Below are 19,283 nucleotides of genomic sequence, written 5' to 3' on the forward strand. Positions count from 1 at the left end.
TATTTAGACATCCCGGAAAATTCCCATAAAAAATAGAGAAAATCCACTCACCGGGAGGGACCATGGGCCAGAAGATGGGCCAGATGGGACCCACAGGGCCCCAAGCGACCTGCTGGCGCAGCGTGCCCCTTGGTCGCGCCGAGAGGCTGCCTGGGTGGGGCCCACCCCCTCTGGTGCCCTACTTTAGCTCCTATTTTTACCCATGATGGTGAAATCCCAGAAGAGAAGTCGTTTTGCAAGTTCTCGACGCGGACCAGCCGCCACCCTCGGTTCTTCTTCGGGAGAGCTAATCTGGAGGCTGTTTTGGCCTCCGGAAAGGGGAAATCGTCGCCATCATCATCTCCATCACCACTCCATCATCCTTCCATGTCTTCTCCCATCATGTGTGAGTAATTCCCTGCTGTAGGTGAAGGGGATGGGAGATATTGGATGAGTTAGATCATGTAATAGTTTGATAGATTGATGGGGGCATGTTGCCTATCATCTACTTTGGTGTTTATCACCTTTGCTACTACTTGTTACTCTTAATGCTTGTCACTTTGGGCCCGAGTGCCATGATTTCAAATCTGAATACCTTATGTTTTCATGAATATATTTGTGTTCTAGATCCTATCTATGAGTAGTATGCACCTATTATAGTCTGGAACCGGCGGTCCCAATGGTGACAGCTTGGGACACCAAAGGGGATGGGCTATAGTTTGAGGATTCCATGTACCCATTGATTATTAATGCTTTGTTCCGGTGCTCTTTGATAGGAGCACATTAATCTCCAGAAGTACCTTTTGGCCCCATTGATAGCGGGATGGTAGGACAAAAGATGTTCTGCAAGTTCTTATTGCAAGCACGCACGACTACCTCGGGATACATGCCTAATGTTTGATATATGCCTAGATGATCATTACTTTTCTATGTGCCTTGCCCCAAGTTAAATACATGATATCTCTCATCCATGACTAACCATCCATCTCCTTAGCCTAAAGTGTTTTAATCCTGCTAGTCACAAGTAGCTTTATTTTCGTTGTTTTACTTTTGTTGCTTTGCCACTATTATTTCCGTTTCTACCATCACCTCCATATCACCGTTGCTACTAATATTTCATTGCCAGGCAAGTATCTTTCAGGTGCGGTTGAATTGACAACCCAACTATTAAAGCTTATAAATATTCTTTGGCTCCCCTTGTGTCAAATCAATAAATTGGGTTAACTTACCCGCAAAAACTGTTGCGATCCCCTACACTTGTGGGTTATCAGCTGTCCTGATGCAGGAGGGTTGTCGGGGACGTGGAGAGGCATCGAGGGGAAGCTTGAACCGGCCGGGCTAGCCACCTTTGTCTCGGGTGCCCCCTGTAGCGCACCAAGAGCGCAGTTTTGGCATGCCACGGCATGTTGGCGCGCTCTGGGGTGCCTTGGTCATGTCTGGTGTGTCCTGGGGTTTGGCTAGATGATCCCTAGCCATTTGAGAGCTGATAGACTCACTGTTGGTCAAAGGGAGTGGTTAAATAGATGATGCTAGAATTGAGCCAGAAACTAAAATGGAGATTTTGGCTCTTCTGCTTGGAACCAGAGAGGGGCCACTCGTGCGAAGTTCAGGAGTGGTGTTGGGTGCTTGGACTATGCGTTTGGACGAAAGTGCATGGGTGTAGAGTGAGGTAAGTGCTATTTTACTAAGCTGGCACAAGGTTTTCGACACGTGTTTGGGGTAGCTACACTTTACCACTGATGATGAAAGTTATCAGTATTAGGTTTGATGCAAAAATAGGATGATCCACCAACTTTGAGCTTCATTGGACAAGTTTGGCAATGCAAACTTGAAATCACCCCCAAATGGCAGCTTTGTCCATTCCAAAAGGAATGTGGTTAAATTAATCCCTACAAATTCCATTTTTGGCAGAGACTCCTCATTTGGGGGTGTAGAGCGCTCCTGCAAAGTTTCAAGCCATTTGAACAAACTTTGCTATGTAGAGTTGCTTCAACTTGATTCTGGACAGAGAGGGTTTTAGGATTATTTGGTGAATCAAACCACCTTGGAATGAGGTAAAACTTGGCATGGCCACCAAATATAGCTTGGGAAGCATGCTAGAATTTTCTGGGAATTTATTGGAAATATTTCCTTTGGAAATATTTCAAAAGGTCAAAACAGACAGAATGGGTTTTCAAGGATTTGCTCAAATACTTTGGACATGAATAGGGGTTGAAAATCTTATATCTGGAAAATATATGTCCTGTGAGTATCTCCAAATTTTCTCAGATTTTTCTAAGGCAGAAAAATAATTTTCCACCCAGAAATATCATTTCTGGCCTTAGAAAAGGACATGCAAATAAAATAGAAAAATATTTTATAAAATAATTATTTTATGATTTTGGAGAGTTGAAGTAGTGCTAAAACCAGATTACCATCTTTGGGTGAAGGAACCCCCTTGGCATCAGGGACTTGTAGTGCAAACCCAAAGCAAGGTTGTTGGCGCACTAGAGACTGGGGTCCCTTGTGCCCCAGACTTGTGCACAGGCACCGGCAACGCCCTTGGCAGCAGCGCACGAGGAAGACTCGCAAGAATACAAACCAAGACCCACCGAGGCCACGCCCCCCCCCCATCTCCGAGGGCGTAGAGTAAGAGAGCTCCAAATACACGGCCCTGGCAAGCCCTTCTTGCCGGGAAGATTCGCAAGGCCCCGCAAGCCCTCCTTGCCGGGAAGACCCCCAAAGACTCGCAAGACCCTGGCAAGCCCTCCTTGCCGGGAAGACTCGCAAAGCCTGGCAAGGCCCCGGCAAGCCCTCCTCGCCGGGAAGACGTTCAAGCCCCCGGCAAGACCTCCTTGCCGGGAAGATAATCGAGCCCTCCAACAGGGACGCCACGCCAGCAAGCTCCTTTTGCTCGCCAGGTGTCCTCCCTTGTTTCTACCACAGTCCAACCACTCCAGCGCATCCTTCATGCGCCAGCGCAAGACCCAGGTGTCGATCCACCTGGGTACATGTCGCGACCACCTCGCTGCAGGTCACGGGTCAGACAAGGCATTTACTGCCCCTGACACCACCGTAGAAGAAGAGCGGTGAACCCTATTCACTATGCAACCCGTGAGCACACTGTTGGTGATCCCTTGCCTATAAAAGGAGGCCCACGGCTCATTCTCTAGGGTTAGACATTTTGGTATTCGAGACTCCCTAATCTCCAGCTAAGTTACTGTAGCAACTTACCCTACAGTAAGCCTCCAATAGAAACTAACCAGGAGTAGGGTTTTACGCGCCAAGCGGCCCGAACCTGGGAAAACGACCTTGTTGGCGTTGATCCCAAGCACCGCCATTGGCCCAACCCCCGCCCTCCGTCGGACGACCGAGGCACCCTTCGAGCCTCCCATAGGTGTTGATTTCCCCAACATCTTTGGCGCGCCGGGTAGGGGGAGGTGGTTGAGTGCTTTGTCGCAGATTCAAGAAAGCTCCGCACCAGATCTTGGGAGCTTGAGCGCACCACTGCGGTTCTCCAAGGCAGGGCAGAGTGGTGGTCGCTCTGCTTCGCCATGGCCCCCTAACGCCTGCACGAGCGCGGGCCAGGGAGGAGGAGACCCCAAGCTCAAGGGCATCAGGTTGATGCGCTGCTCCAGAATAGTGCGCTGCTGTCGAGGATGTGTCTGGGGGCTTCAGCGAGGCCTCCGATGCATACTCCGGCCGACACACCTCCACGGAGTGATGCATAGTCGTCGAAGATGCGCCAACAGACCCTGAAGCCCAGGCACAAACTCCAGCAGAAACGCTTTCCCCCTTGGAAGCATCGCATCGCCGCCAAAGAGGCGCTCGGGTGCTCCGCCAGCACGGCCTGGCAAAACAGGAAAAGGAGTTATACTCCGGCACCCCCTTTCTATACGATAGTCAAGGACTATCGGCAAGGACCTTGCCGGAAGGGAAGTTGCCCGGAGAGTGTAACCTCCTGCTTGCCGGGGATCTGAGGCCCCGGGAAAGGACCCAAACTCCACGGGAAGAAGTGCCGCGGCACAACAGATAAGAGATAGATATTCCAGATGAAATTACAGAGTAGATAGGTTGTTTCCTCTCTGGAGATCCCAAAGTTTGTGTGAGAAACTTGCGCGTAGATGGAACCTTGTCAGGATCAGTGCACCTTGACTCTGTTTCGAACTAGTTCAACGACCTGAATGACCACAGAGCGCCTTCACACTGTTTCGAACCTGTTCAACAGACAAAGCGGCTACGCAACTCCTTATGTCGCCCCGAGCCACGCTCGACGATCTACAGTTGCACTGAGTGCGGCTAGGAGCCTTGCCGGTAACGACCCCTCCAGCGAACTGCTAAGGATCCGTTCCTCAAAGCACTAGCGGCAGGACCAGTCACGCCGGCAAGCTTCCAGAAAATGCAAAGGGTGTATCATGCAAAGAGAAGGATCAGAAGCAAAGGAAACAACATTTCATTCATCTATTTGAGACAAACTCAGACATATTACATGGATGATTTTTACTACTCTAACCTATGATACTGTAGATTGGCGAGTGACATGCTTGCCGAATAGAGGTTCAAGAAGACAAAAAGCAGGACGGCCCCCGGTGCAACCCAGGCTGGTTTCTCCTCGACCAGCATTGCGCAGAGGACAACGGGGGCGGAGGACAGGGCCATCGGAAGGGATGAAGAAGCCGGAACACGCAATCGCGCCACCTCAAAGACGAGGCATCGATGCCGGCTCCGGCAAGGTAACCCCGCCAGGCGGGGGAGAGGCGTGAGTCGGCCTCGGCGGCATGGCCGGCGGTCAGTTAGAGCTCGGGGTGTCATACTCCGACTTGAACCCCCGAGATCCTGATCTGCCAAGAGCGCCACTGCTGCTGCTATCCTCCTTGTCACTATCGCTCGAGGACGGACATTCGGCGCCGCTCGAGCTCTCTTTGCAGCAGCCGAGACGCACACCTGAGCACCCATAAAACTTGACAGATAGCATATTATCCTCCGCTAGCTTGAAGCGGAGGACATGCCCATCCTCGATGATGTGGGCGCGGGAGAAGGCTTTCCATCCCCGCCCGAGCAACATGGAGTGGCATTTCGGGTACTCCACGTGCACCTGCATAGCACCGTGGGAGCAACCATACGCCCGCAACCACAAGACAAGAGGCTTTGCAGCCTCCATCGCCCTAGCAAAAGGGCGAGGGAGGTGCATATGGCCCCGAGGGACGCATGCAGTTCCACGACGAACTCTAGTGTCGTCCCATCCGAGTGCCCGCCTGCTACTTCTCAAACAACAGCGCCAGAAATTGACACGCTGACGGAGACTTGCTTGCGTTAGTTTTGCCCTTGAAGAGGAAAGGGTGATGCAGCATAGGAGCAATAAGTATTTCCCTTAGTTTGAGAACCAAGGTATCAATCGAGTAGGAGAATCTCGTCAAGTCCAGAGTACCTGCACAAACACAAACGAGCTTGCACCCAACGCTATAAAGGGGTTGTCAATCCCTTCAAGATTGGTTGCAAAGTGAGATCTGAAGGCGGAAAGTGCAACGAAGTAAAAGAGTAAGGCTGAAAATATGGAGTGGAGTAAACCCGGGGGCCATAATGTTCATTAGAGGCTTCTCTCAAAATAGCAAATATTACGGTGGGTGAACAAATTATTGTCGAGCAATTTATAGAACCGCGCAAAGTCATGACTATATCTAAGGCAATGATCATACATATAGGCATCATGTCCGAGACAAGTAGACCGATACTTTCTACATCTACTACTATTACTCCACACATCGACCGCTATCCAGCATGCATCTAGTGTATTGAGTTCATGACGAACAGTGTAACGCCTTAAGCAAGCTGACATGATGTAGAGGGATAATCTCAAACCAATGATGAAAACCCCATCTTTTTACCCTTGATGGCAACAACACGATGCGTGCCTCGCTACCCCTTCTATCACTGGGTGAGGTCACCACACGGTATGAACCCAAAACCAAGCACTTCTCCCATTGCAAGAATCATATATCAAGCTGGCCAAACAAAACCCACAACTTGAAGAGAATTACAAGGATATGAAATCATGCATATAAGAGATCAGAAGAAACTCAAATAAGATTCATAGATAATCTGATCATAAATCCGAAATTCATCGAATCTCGAAAAGCACACCGCAAAAGAAGATTACATCGGATAGAACTCCATGAAGATCATGGAGAACTTTGTATTGAAGATCCAAGAGAGAGAAGAAGCCATCTAGCTACTAGCTATGGACCCGTAGGTCTATGGTTAACTACTCACGCATCATCGGAGAGGTCATGGTGTTGATGAAGAAGCCCTCATATCCGAATCCCCCCTGCGGCACGGCACCAGAACGTGCCCCATATGGGATCTTGCGGAGACAGAAGCTTGCGGCGGCGGAAAAGTACTTTCGATGATCTCCTGATTTTTTCTGGAATTTTTGGGAATATATAGGCAAAAGACCTAGGGCAGAGGTGGACCAGGGAGCCCACAAGCCTGGGAGGCGCGTGCCCCCCTGGCCGCGGCTAGGGGGCTTGTGGGGTCCCTGGTAGCCCCCTGCCCTGGTTCTGAGGTTCCCCGATCTTCTTCTGTTTCGGAAAAAATCTTTTTGGAAGTTTCGTTCCGTTTGGTCTCTGTTTCAAATCCTCCTCTGAAAAGGGTTGATATGTCTCCAACGGATCTTAATTTTTTTTACGGTTTCATGCTATTATCTTGTCAAACTTTGGATGTTTTGCATGCCTTTTATTTATTTTCTGGGACTAACCTATTAACTCAATGCCAAGTGCCAATTCCTATTTTTTTCCATGTTTTTGACCCCTTTGAGAGGAGATTTTGAAACGAAGTCCAAACGGAAGAAAATCCCCGAAAAGATTTTTTCTGGAACGGAAGAAGATCGGAGAGCTTGGGGGCCAAGCCAGAAGAGCCCCAGGGGCCCCACAAGCCCCCACCCCGCGACCAGGGGGCGCGCCATGCATGCTTGTGGGCCCCCTGGAGGTCCCCTGACCTAGATCTTGCACCTATAAATTCCCAAATATTACCAAAAAAATCAGGGGAGCATCGTAATCACTTTTCCGCCGGCGCAAGCTTCTGTCTCCACAAGATCCCATCTGGGGCACGTCCTGGTGCCCTGCCGGAGGGGGGATTCGGACACGGAAGGCTTCTCCATCAACACCATGACCTCCCCGATGATGCGTGAGTAGTTCTCCATAGACCTACGGGTCCATAGCTAGTAACTTGATGGCTTCTTCTCTCTCTTGGATCTTCAATAAAAAGTTCTCCATGATCTTCATGGAGATCTATCCGATGTAATCTTATTTTGCGGTGTGTTTGTGGAGATCCGATGAATTGTGGATTTATGATCAGATTATCTATGAATCTTATTTGAGTTTCTTCTGATCTCTCTTATGCATGATTTCTTATCCTTGTAATTCTCTTCGAGTTGTGGGTTTTGTTTTGCCAACTAGATCTATGATTCTTGCAATGGGAGAAGTGCTTGGTTTTGGGTTCATACCGTGCGGTGACCTCACCCAGTGAAAGAAGGGGTAGCGAGGCACGTATCGTGTTGTTGCCATCAAGGGTAAGAAGAAGGTTGCGTAGTAGACATCAAGCATTTTTCAGGCGCCGTTGCCGGGGAGGTTAGCGCTTGAAGGTATATCTTTAGATCTTGCAATCGGATCTTTTTGTTTCTTGTTCTGTTGCTAGGAAACTACAAAAAAAATGGAATTGAGGATGCCTCATATGCTCCATCTTTTCAATGTCTTTCGTGAGCATGATGGGAAGGAAAATTGTGCTCAAGTGCTGAAAGAAGAATTACATAGAATGCTTGGCATAGAATATGTGAATATGAGCATGATTGCAATGTTGTTAGCACAAATTCTTTGAATACCCATGATGCTAATGATATGCAAAGCCACAAGCTTGGGGATGCTATATTTGATGAAGATGATCTTTTTAGTTCTTCCACTTTGAATGATCAAAATCATTTTGATGAAAGCATGCCCCCTATCTATGATGATTATTGTGAGGATACTTATGCTTTGAAGAAGAGGGATGATAAAACATGTCATACTTTTGAAAACCCCTTTGCTAAACCTTGCTTTTTCATTGTGGACACATTTGTAGTGCTCAAGTCTTTTACGATACTCCCACTAGTATTCTTGAGAATAGATTTCCTTGTGTGGAGAGTAGTAAAATTCCTATGATTGTAGATCATAAAAAGAAAGCCTTAGGTGCTGGTTATATTGTTGAATTAATTCATGATTCTACTGAAAATTACTATGAGAGAGTATCATATGCTTCTACTTATTGCAATAGTATCAAGCTTCCTCCACATGTGTTGAAATTTTTGAAGCTATGCTTGTTTTGCCTTCCTATGCTAGTTGATTCTTGCTCCAATAAATTGTTTGATCACAAAATCCCTATGCATAGGAAGTGTGTTAGGCTTAAATGTGCTATCCATATGCTCCATGATACTCTCGTTGTGTTTCAATCCTTACCTTTTATGTGAGTATCATTGAAATCAATGCCTAGCTAAGGGCGTTAACGATAGCGCTTGTTGGGAGGCAACCCAATGAATTTATTTTTGCTTTATTTTATTTCTGTTTTGCTTTTTCCACACCATCATAATTCTGTTGTGATTGTGTTTTTTGTGTTTCTTTTGCGTTTGTGCCAAGTAAAGCCTTTATGATAGCTTGGGTGATAGTTGCTTGATCATGCTGGAAAAAGACAGAAACTTTCTGCTCACGAGATGATTTTTCATTTTTATTCAGAAAGAGATTTTGAGTTGATTCTTTTTGCTTCTGATTGATATGCTTTTTGACCAGGCCTCCGTAATTGTTCAGATTTTCTGAGGTACCAGAAGTATACGAAGTACGCAGATTGCTACAGACTAGTCTCTTTTTGACAGATTCTGTTTTTCTTGAGTTGGTTGCTTGTTTTAATGAAACTATGGTCAGTATCAGGGGGTACTAGCCATGGAAGAGTGAGAATACAGTAGCCCAACATCAATATAGGTAGAATTCAAGTTTGCTACAGTACCAGGAGAAGTGGTAGTTTGTTTTCTTGTGCTAATGTTATCACGAGTTTCTGTTTAAGTTTTGTGTTGTCAAGTTTTCAAGTTTGGGGTGATGTTCTCATGGACGATGGAATAAGGAGTGGTAAGAGCCTAAGCTTGGGGATGCCCAAGGCATCTCAAGCCATATTCAAGGATACCAAAAATCCTAACCTTGGGGATGCCCCAGGAAGGCATCCCCTCTTTCGTCTTCAATCCATCGGTAACATTACTTGGAGCTATATTTTTATTCACCACATGATATGTGTTTTGCTTTGAGCATCATTTTATTTTGTTATAATAAGGTACTTAGGATCTGAAATTATTAGATGGGAGAGTCTTAACATAGCCAAATAGTTGTTCAACTACTCTTTGATCTTCACTTATATCTTTTGGAGTAGTTTGTCTTTTGCTCATAGTGCTTCACTTATATCTTTTGAGCTAGATACTTTTGCTCATAGTGCTTCACTTAGAGCTAGACACTTTTGCTCTTGTGCTTCACTTATATCTTTAGAGCACGGCGGTGCGTGATTTGGTAGTTGGCTTATTCTATGAAAGTAATCCCAAAAGTGATAGATACCCAAAGAGGATGCAAAAACCTCCATCTTCATGTGCATTGAGTAGAAAGAGAAGTTTTGATTCCTCCCAAATAGTTTTGAGACATGGATTTGGTAATATTAAGAGTTATGTTAGTAGGGTGTTGTGAATCTAGAAATACTTGTGTTGAAGTTAGTGATTCCCGTAGCATGCACGTATGGTGAACCACTATGTTAGGAAGTCGGAGCATAATTGATCTATTGATTGTCATCCTTTGTGTTGAGGTCGGGATCGCGCGATGGTTAACACCTACCAACCCTTCCCCTCGGAGTATGTGTTTAGCACTTTGTTTCGATTACTAATAAAAACTTTCGCAACAAGTATGTGAGTTCTTCATGACTAATGTGATCACATGGTATAGATGCACTTTCACCTTCCACCATTGCTAGCCTCTCTAGTGCCGTGCAATTCTCGCCGGTGCACAAACCCACCAAATTCCTTCCTCAAAACAGCCACCATACCTACCTACTATGGCATTTTCATAACCATTCCGAGATATATTTCCATGCAACTCCCACCGTTCCGTCTCATGACTTGTGCCGTCACTCTCATATTGCCATTGCATGATCGTAAGATAGCTACCGAGATGTTTCAACGTCATTCGCAATGCTAGATCGTTGCACATCCCTGTACACTGCCGAAGGCATTTCCTATGGAGTCATCATCATTGTGATCTTTGAGCCGTGAGTAAATAAAAGTGTGATGATCATCATTATTAGAGCATTGTCCCATGTGAGGAAATAAAAAAAAGAGGCCAAAGAGCCCAACAAAAAAGAGAAAAGAAAAGAAAAGAAAAAAAAAGAGACCTAAGAGCCCAAATAAAAAAAGAGAGAAAAATAGAGAAGGGACAATGCTACTATCTTTTTCCACACTTGTGCTTCATAATAAGCACCATGTTCTTCACGATTGAGAGCCTCTCGTTTTGTCACCACCATATACACTAGTGGGAATCTTCATTATATAACTTGGCTTGTATATTCCAATGATGGGCTTCCTCAAAATTGCCCTAGGTCTTCGTGAGCAAGCAAGTTGGATGCACACCCACTAGTTTTCCTTTTGAGCTTTCACATACTTATAGCTCTAGTGCATCCTTTGTATGGCAACTCCTACTCATTCACATTGATATATATTTATGGGCATCTCCATAGCCTTTTGATACACCGAGTCAATGTGACCATCTCCTCCTTTTTGTCTCACAACCACCACCACACTCTATTCCACCTATAGTGCTATATCCATGGCTCGCGCTCATGTATTACGTGATAGTTATAAAAAGTTTGAGAAAGTAAGAGTGCAAAAACAATTACTTGGCCATTTTCGGGGCTGTGCATGATTTATATTAGTTTTGTGGAGACGATGGAGCATAGCCAGACTATATGATTTTGTAGGGATAACTTTCATTGGCCTTGTTATTTTGAAAGTTCATGATTACCTTGCTAGTTTGCTTGAAGCATTATTGTTTTCATGTTAATAGCAAACTATTGTTTTGAATCTTACGGATCTGAACATTCATGCCACGTGAAAGAAGTTGCAAAGGACAACTATGCTACGTAGCATTCCACATCAAAAATTCATTCTTTTTCACTTCCCTACTTGAGGACGAGTAGGAGTTAAGCTTGGGGATGCTTGATACGTCTCCAACGTATCAATAATTTTTTATGGTTCCATGCTATTATCTTGTAAACTTTGGATGTTTTATATGCATGAATATGCTATTTTATATCTTTTTTGGGACTAACCTATTAACTCAGTGCCAAGTGTCAGTTTCTGTTTTTCCCGTGTTTTTGACCCTTTTTCAGGCGCAGTCCAAACGGAATAAATCTTTCACGATGTTTTTTTATGGAAAATATCAAAAATACCGGAACAAAAAGATACCGGAGAAGAGTCTCGAGGAAGCCACAAGCCTGGGGTGCGCCCCCACCCCCCTGGCCGCACCTCAAGGGCTTGTGACTTCCTCGTGGGTCCCCCTGACTTGTTCTCGACGCCATCTGGTCTTATAAATACGGAAACGTCCAAAAAGAAACCTAGATCGGGAGTTCCGCCGCCGCAAGCCTGTGTAGCCACCAAAAACCAATATGGAGCCCGTTCCGGCACCCTGTCGGAGGGGGAATCCATCTCCGGTGGCCATCTTCATCATCTCGGCGATCTAGATGAGGAGGGAGTAGTTCTCCCTCGGGGCTGAGGGTATGTACCACTAGCTATGTGTTTGATCTCTCTCTCTCTCGTGTTCTTGAGATGTCTTGATCTCGATGTACCGTGGGCTTTGCTACTATAGTTGGATCTTATGATGTTCTTCCCCCTCTCCCTTCTTGTAATGAATTGAGTTTCCCCTTTGAAGTTATCTTATCGGATTGAGTCTTTGAGAACACTTGATGTATGTCTTGCACGTGTCTATCTCCTGTGATCAACTTGCGGGTTTGTGACAATTGGGAACCTATGCATATGGGTTGGCACACGTGGATTCATGTGAGTACTCGATGTATGTTTTGGTGATCAACTTGGGGGTTCGTGACATTGGGAACCTATGCATAGGGGTTGGCACACGTTTTGACTCTCCGGCAGAAACTTTGGGGCACTCTTTGAAGTTCTATGTGTTGGTTGAATAGATGATTCTGAGATTGTGTGATGCATATCGTATAATCATGCCCACGGATACTTGAGGTGACAATGGAGTATCTAGGTGACATTAGGGCCTTGGTTGATATGTATCTTAAGGTGTCTAGTACGAACTCTATGATAGATCGATCAGAAAGAATAACTTTGTGGTGGTTTCATACCCGACAATAATCTCTTCGTTTGTTCTCCGCTATTAGTGACTTTGGAGTGACTCTTCGTTGCATGTTGAGGGCGAGTTATATGATCCAATTATGTTATCATTGTTGAGAGAACTTCACTAGTGAAAGTATGAACCCTAGGCCTTGTTTCCACGCATTGCAATACCGTTCGTGCTCACTTTTGTTACTAGTTACCTTGCTGTTTTTGTAATTTCAGATTACAAAAACCTTTATCTACCATCCATATTACACTTGTTTCACCATCTCTTCACCGAACTAGTGCACCTATACAACTTACCATTGTATTGGGTGTGTTGGGGACACAAGAGACTCTTTGTTATTTGGTTGCAGGGTTGCTTGAGAGAGACCATCTTCATCCTATGCCTCCCGCGGATTGATAAACCTTAGGTCACCCACTTGAGGGGAAATTGCTACTGTCCTACAAACCTCTGCACTTGGAGGCCCAACAACGTCTACAAGAAGAAGGTTGCGTAGTAGACATCAGACATGAAGATCAAGTCATGAGATGGTGGATGCTGCATGGCAATGTATCTTGGAAAGGATATGGAAATGCCTTAGTAGGTAGGTATGGTGGCTGTTTTCAGGAAAGATATAATGAGGCATATGTATGACAGAGCGTATCATGTCATTGGTTTGGATGCACCGGCGGAGTTTGCACCAACTGTCAATGTGAGAAAGGGCAATGCACGGTACCAAAGAGGCTAGCAAAATATGGATCGTGGAAGTGCCAACAATCGAATACTCACATTAGTCCAAAGAACTCATACACTTATTATCGGTAACTCTCTATCTAGTTAGGAAATTCACAAAGAGACAAGTACCACGAGGAGGAGTGTTTGGGGATTTGGTTATCCTTGCGCATCCTCGACTCATGGTAACGTGAGGGTACTCTATATATTCCAACCCCTCCAGAGTTTAGCAATCAATTTAGTAGCTAGAGTTCTCAACTAATTTTTAGTTTTCGAAAACACATAGATTTCCCAAAATACGACACCTATCACTAATATGCTCAAGCTCTTGGCACCAATAGTCCAAACATTACTCAAATCAATACCTCAAAACTATTGCAAGTTACTACTATACTCAAATAGCAACCTCAACTACCTACTCATGCAAGACACATAACTCAGTGCAACGAGCCAACTCTCTAAAAAATATAAGCATGATAACTCAAGAGAGTTCCAAAATCAACCTAAATAATAGCTCTTAAAAAGATAAGCATGAAAACTAAGAGCTAAGCATGAGAGTAGCTACGAAAAGATGAAGAACACACAAAAAAGATAAGCATGAAAACCTATGTTGTGTTCTAGAGTGGAATGGAGCGTGTGTGTCTCCCAAACAAGGTAGTCTAGGTTCCGACTTGTTATGAACAGCAAGCAAAACTAAAGCAAACTAAAAAAGCAAAGAGCGGGACGCTCCAAGCATAGCACATATCATATGAAGTGATAAAACTATAGCATGGAGATGGACGAACTAATGATTGTTGATAGAGAAGGGGATGCACGGGGGCATCCCCAAGCTTAGACGCTTGAGTCTCCTTGAATATTTCTTGGGGTGCATGGGCGCATCCCCAAGCTTGAGCGCTTGACACTCCTATATCTTCTTTCATCATCTCTCCCATCGCATACTTGAAAACTCTCTTTATACGAAATCATCATAAGCTGATCAGAGTGGTTAGTACCCTTAATAAAATAATTTATTCCCTACTGGAAATAAATATTTTCATGAAAAGATACTTCTTATTATGAATGCCAAAAGGTTTTTGCAAATAAAAAGTAAGCTTAGGATTTGCAAAACAATGAAAACACAAAACATGGCAGAATCTATGAAAAACAGAACAGCAGGTAGTAAATAATTTATTCGGGGCACTTCTGCAACTCAAATAAAAAAACTCAGAACATATGGCAGAAATACAATTATATAGAGCCTGCTGTTAGAAAAATTCAGATCAAAAAGATGATCTGGTGATTTTCGGCGAATTTGTTCGTCAGGCAGACAGAATCTGTTTCTGGACAGCATGTCACAATTTTTTAACTTTCTTCCAAACGGAGGCTATAACTTGGCACAAAGATTAAAAATAAAGATACAATGATGTTGCTACAGTAGTAACACACATCAAGACTACTAAAACATAAAGTAAAAACAAATTGGGTTGCCTCCCAACAAGCGCTTTCTTTTATGCCTTTCGGCTAGGCATAATGCAAGAAGATCAAGTGTTATCAACTCCAAAAGAATAACTTGCCCGAGTAACAGACTCATAAGGTAACTTAATCTTCTTTCTAGAGAAGTGTTCCATTCCCTTTTTAAGAGGAAATTGGAATTTAATAATTCCCTCTTTCATGTCAATGATAGCACCAACGGTGCATAGAAAAGGATGTCCCAAAATAATTGGACATGAAGGATCACATTCAATGTCCATAATAAGAAAATCAACAGGCACATAATTATCATTGACAATAATAAGAACATCATAAATTCTCCCTAAAGGTTTCTCTATGGAAGAATCAACAAGACGAACACCAAAAAAACATGGATCATAAGGTTTCCAATCAAGCATATCATACATTCTTTTGGGCATAACGGAGGCACTAGCTCCAACATCACACAAAGCAAAGCAAGAGATATTATTCAATTTTCTAAGAATAGAAGTCTCTAGATTGAGCTTCTCCTCCCTAGCTTTGATAAGAGCATTGGTAATATGCTCGGTGAAGGCAATATTGAGTGTACTAGTATGGCGGTCTTTAGCCATTCTTTGCAAAAAGGTGATAACTTCGGAGGGACTACAATTGTCAAAATCAAGGTTACTACCATTAATTAAAGTGGTAGTAATGTCATCTAAGCTCATTCTTTTGGTAGTCTCTAAATTCATAGGGCCTTCTTGTCCTATAGTTGAGGTATTAGCATCACCATTAATAGGTCCATTGGGACTAGGAGTGCGATGGGTGCTAAAAGTTTTGAGATCCTCAACAACTTTTATAGTAGCAATGGTAGTGTGTGTAGGAAGACTCTTAATTCTCTCTTCCTCTTCCTTTTCTCTAGCCCATCTATCTTTAAGTTTGGCTAGCATTATTATGTTCTCATTAATTTGGACTTGGATAGAATTCATGGGTGTGGTGTTCCATTCCTCAAGTGGGGAAGTTCTAATTTTAAGCATCTCTACATCATGAGCTAGGTTGTCCACCTTCAAAGAGAGACTATCAATTTTTTCTAGTTTCTCTTCTGAACTCTTGTTGAAGGTTTTTTGAGAAGTGATAAAATCTTTAAGCATGCTCTCTAATTCAGAAGTGGAGTTTTTGGTGCTAGGGTAATTGTTGTTGTTCCCATAATTGTTGGATGGGAACGGTCTAGGATTGCTACTAAAATTACTCCTATAAGCATTGTTATTAAAGTTGTTCCTAGAGATAAAATTAACATCAACTTGCCCTATTTCTTGAACAACCAAAGAATTTAAAGGAACATCATGAGGAGCAACAGGAGCTTGCTTAGTAAGTAAAGTCATGATCATGTCAACCTTATCATTAAGGATATCTCCTCAACAGAGTTTACCTTCCTACCTGTTGGAGCTCTCTCGGTGTGCCATTGAGAATAATTTGGCATCATCTCATCCAATAGTTTTGTGGCAGCACCAAGTGTAGTTGACATAAAGGTTCCTCCCGCGGCCGAGTCTAACAGATTCCGCGAGGTAAAGTTCAATCCTGCATAGAAAGTTTGGATAACCATCCAAGTAGTCAAACCATGTGTAGGGAAATTCTTAACAAGAGATTTCATACGTTCCCAAGCTTGAGCAACATGTTCAATATCCAATTGTCTAAAATTCATAATGTTACTCCTCAACTGGATAATCTTAGCAGGCGGGTAATGCTTCCCAACAAAAGCATCTCTCCACTTATCCCAAGAATCTATGTTATTCCTAGGCAAAGACTGAAGCCACACTTTAGCTCCTCCTCTCAAGGAGAAAGTAAAAAAAGCTTATGTTTAACAATATCACCATCTACTTCTTTATATTTTTGCATATCACAGAGCTCAACAAAATTGTTCAAGTGCAAAGCAGCATCATCTCCAGCATCGAAGAATTGATCTTTCATAACTAGCTTCAGTAAAGCAGGTTTAATCTCATAGGACGTGGCCTCAGTTGCAGGAGCAGCAATAGGAGTGCAGATAAAGTCATTGTTGTTGTGACTAGTGAGGTCACACAACTTGGTGTTTTCAGTGGAACTCATAGCAGCGGCAACAAGCAAGAACAAAGCAACTAATTTTTTTGTGGTTTTTGGTATAAGACTCTAAAGCAAAAACTAAAAAGAAAACTAACAAGACTAAAAATAAAAGGTAAAAGATAGCGTGCAACTCCTCTATCTTGAAGACTGGAGTCCCCGGCAATGGCGCCAGAAATTCGCTTGATGACGAGTTGATGCATATACTTCTCGCCCCTCGTTGGATACCCCAAGTGGAAGGTGGAGATGTAGTCAGCAGCAAATTTCCCTTACACGGAGACTATAAGGTTTATCAAACCAGTAGGACTCCTAGGATCAACAAGTATGTGTCCTACACCCTGGCGCTAGCAGAAGACGTGGACCTGCACACACAACAAATAACTTTGCTCCCAACGAGTACAGAGAGGTTGTCAATCTCTCCGGACTTGTAGTTTGCAAAGGATCAAAACACAAGCGGGAAGGTAATAGTGATTGCAACGGAAAAGTAGATGAAAGCGGTAAATGGTGGAGGTGTAAACAATGATGGTGATATAGACCGGAGTCACATGATGTTCACTAGTGATGTCTCTCTCCAAAAAGATGATAAACAACTATGCTTGGGTAAACAAATCACAGTTGGGCAATTGACAGAATTATGACGCACCGCAATGCTAATTATGCTCCTTGATAGTTAGAGGTTCAATAGTAATGGGTAGTACGCCAAGACAAGTAGACCATTTATTCATCAGCATCTACTTACTAGTCATCCAGCTTGAGATATATATATAGAACATCTCTCCGGTATTAAGTTGCGATCCCCACCGAAAGTGTAAACTCAAAGGAACGGACAACTGCATTAATGAACTATGCGTAAGGTAAACAATCCTTGCAACCGTGGTCACAAGCACCGTTGTTTTCTCCCTGGTGGCAACAAGCACATCCCATAGTCTCATGTTTATGTCACTCAAGCTAGACATCGAGGGGCCTGAACCCACAATCATGCATAACGCTCCCTCTTGGAGTTACAATCTACTACTTGTCCAAAGCAATAATAAGCAACGGAGAACATGCATGAATCACTAAGGAACATAATATAAAAGGATAATCAAATATATAAGTCATAACAATCTGAATATAATCTCAAAATCCATCAGATCCCAACAAACCGAGCATACCAAAAGCAAGAGAATTACATAGATGCCTTGATCATGTAGGCCAGCTCACAAGGACTAACCATTGAAGCACAAGATTGGAGAGAAGACATCACATAGCTACTGGTCATGGACTCATGGTCCAAGGAGGACAACTCATGGCACGTCCGGGAAGTGTCCATGGTGGTGTAGAAGCTCCCGGAGGTCAATCCTCCCTCCGGCAGGGTGCAGGGAAGAGGTCGCCTCACGTTCCCGATCTTGGAAGCGCTGCGGCGGTGGAACAATGGAGAAACTCGCGATTCCATAAAGTCTAGGAGGGTTTCCTCTCGGGACTCTAAATATAGGCCAAAGGAGGGCAGAGGAGGAGGTGGGACCCACCCAGGCGACCTCCTAGCGCGGCCTAGGGCCTGGTCGCGCCAGCAGGCCGCCTAGGAGGCCCCTGACCCCCTCTGGCCCTCCTTCGGTGATCTGGAAGCTTATGTTTCGCTGATTTTTGATATATTTTTCCGGATTTTTTCGGACTTCGGAAAATTGGGTAAAAGCCCCTGCAAAATAGACATTAGCAGACTGAAACTGGCACTGGGTGCACTGAGTTAGTAGGTTAGTACAAATATGTGTAAAACGATATAAAAGTGTAGCAAAACATATAACAATGTTACCCAAAACATCATGGAACAAGCAAAAATTATAGATACTTTGGGACGTATCAGCGCCCGAGCGATTCCGCACTTCGTTCCTTAGGTCATCGCCCCACGGGGCACTCAGGCCTCCCTAGACTCTTTGTGGTCGTATCAAGTTTCGGTCCGGACCCCGAGCGGGCGTTGACCACTGAAAACGTTGCCCCTAAGGTGGCAAGTCCTTGCATTCATGCTCCTTGACTCCTAGGGGTGGTGTGGAGCGGTTGTTTCCAAACACGTCCTCCGAACGGGAGGTTTCAAAGCTAGTGAAATAAGAAACGCCAAAGTAAGTTTTCCCCCTTTTTTATTTTTCAAGCGTCGGGCATTGAGACTGGAAAAAACCAACTTTTAAATCGGCTAGTTCAAACTCAGCACAAGATAGTTCGAATCGAAGAAAAAGCAAGCAAGTGTCGCGTCCTGCATTAAAGCTGGCATAGTCATTGGCGGACTATATGGGTTTCCTTGCCATCTGTGAACATGGTTATTGGCGAACCATGTTGATTGCCTTCGTCTTTTACCCAGCGCGGAGCTTAGGTCTTCCACTAGGCGTGGCATGGACCCCTTTCACGTCCTTGGGGGGCTTGGGCGTATACAGCCTCGGCTCATTATTATGTGAGAGTGTCACGGTAGGGGTGTCTATGGGAGGTCGCGAGGACGCTTTGGCCTCACGAGTGTCCCTACCCCCGAGGCATTGGGGCCTGAGCTTCTAGAGTCATTGGGGACTCTATTGTACCCAGCGTGGAGCATAGGTCTTCCACTAGGCGTGGGGTGGACCCATTCCGCGTCCTCGGGGGGGGGGGGGGGCCTGGGCGTATACAGCCTCGGCTCGTTATTAGGTGAGAGTGTCACGAGATGAAGTAGGTTCTCGAAGGACT

This window comes from Hordeum vulgare, chromosome 3H, assembly GCF_904849725.1.
Source record: "Hordeum vulgare subsp. vulgare chromosome 3H, MorexV3_pseudomolecules_assembly, whole genome shotgun sequence".
NCBI classification, from domain to species: Eukaryota; Viridiplantae; Streptophyta; class Magnoliopsida; order Poales; family Poaceae; genus Hordeum; species Hordeum vulgare.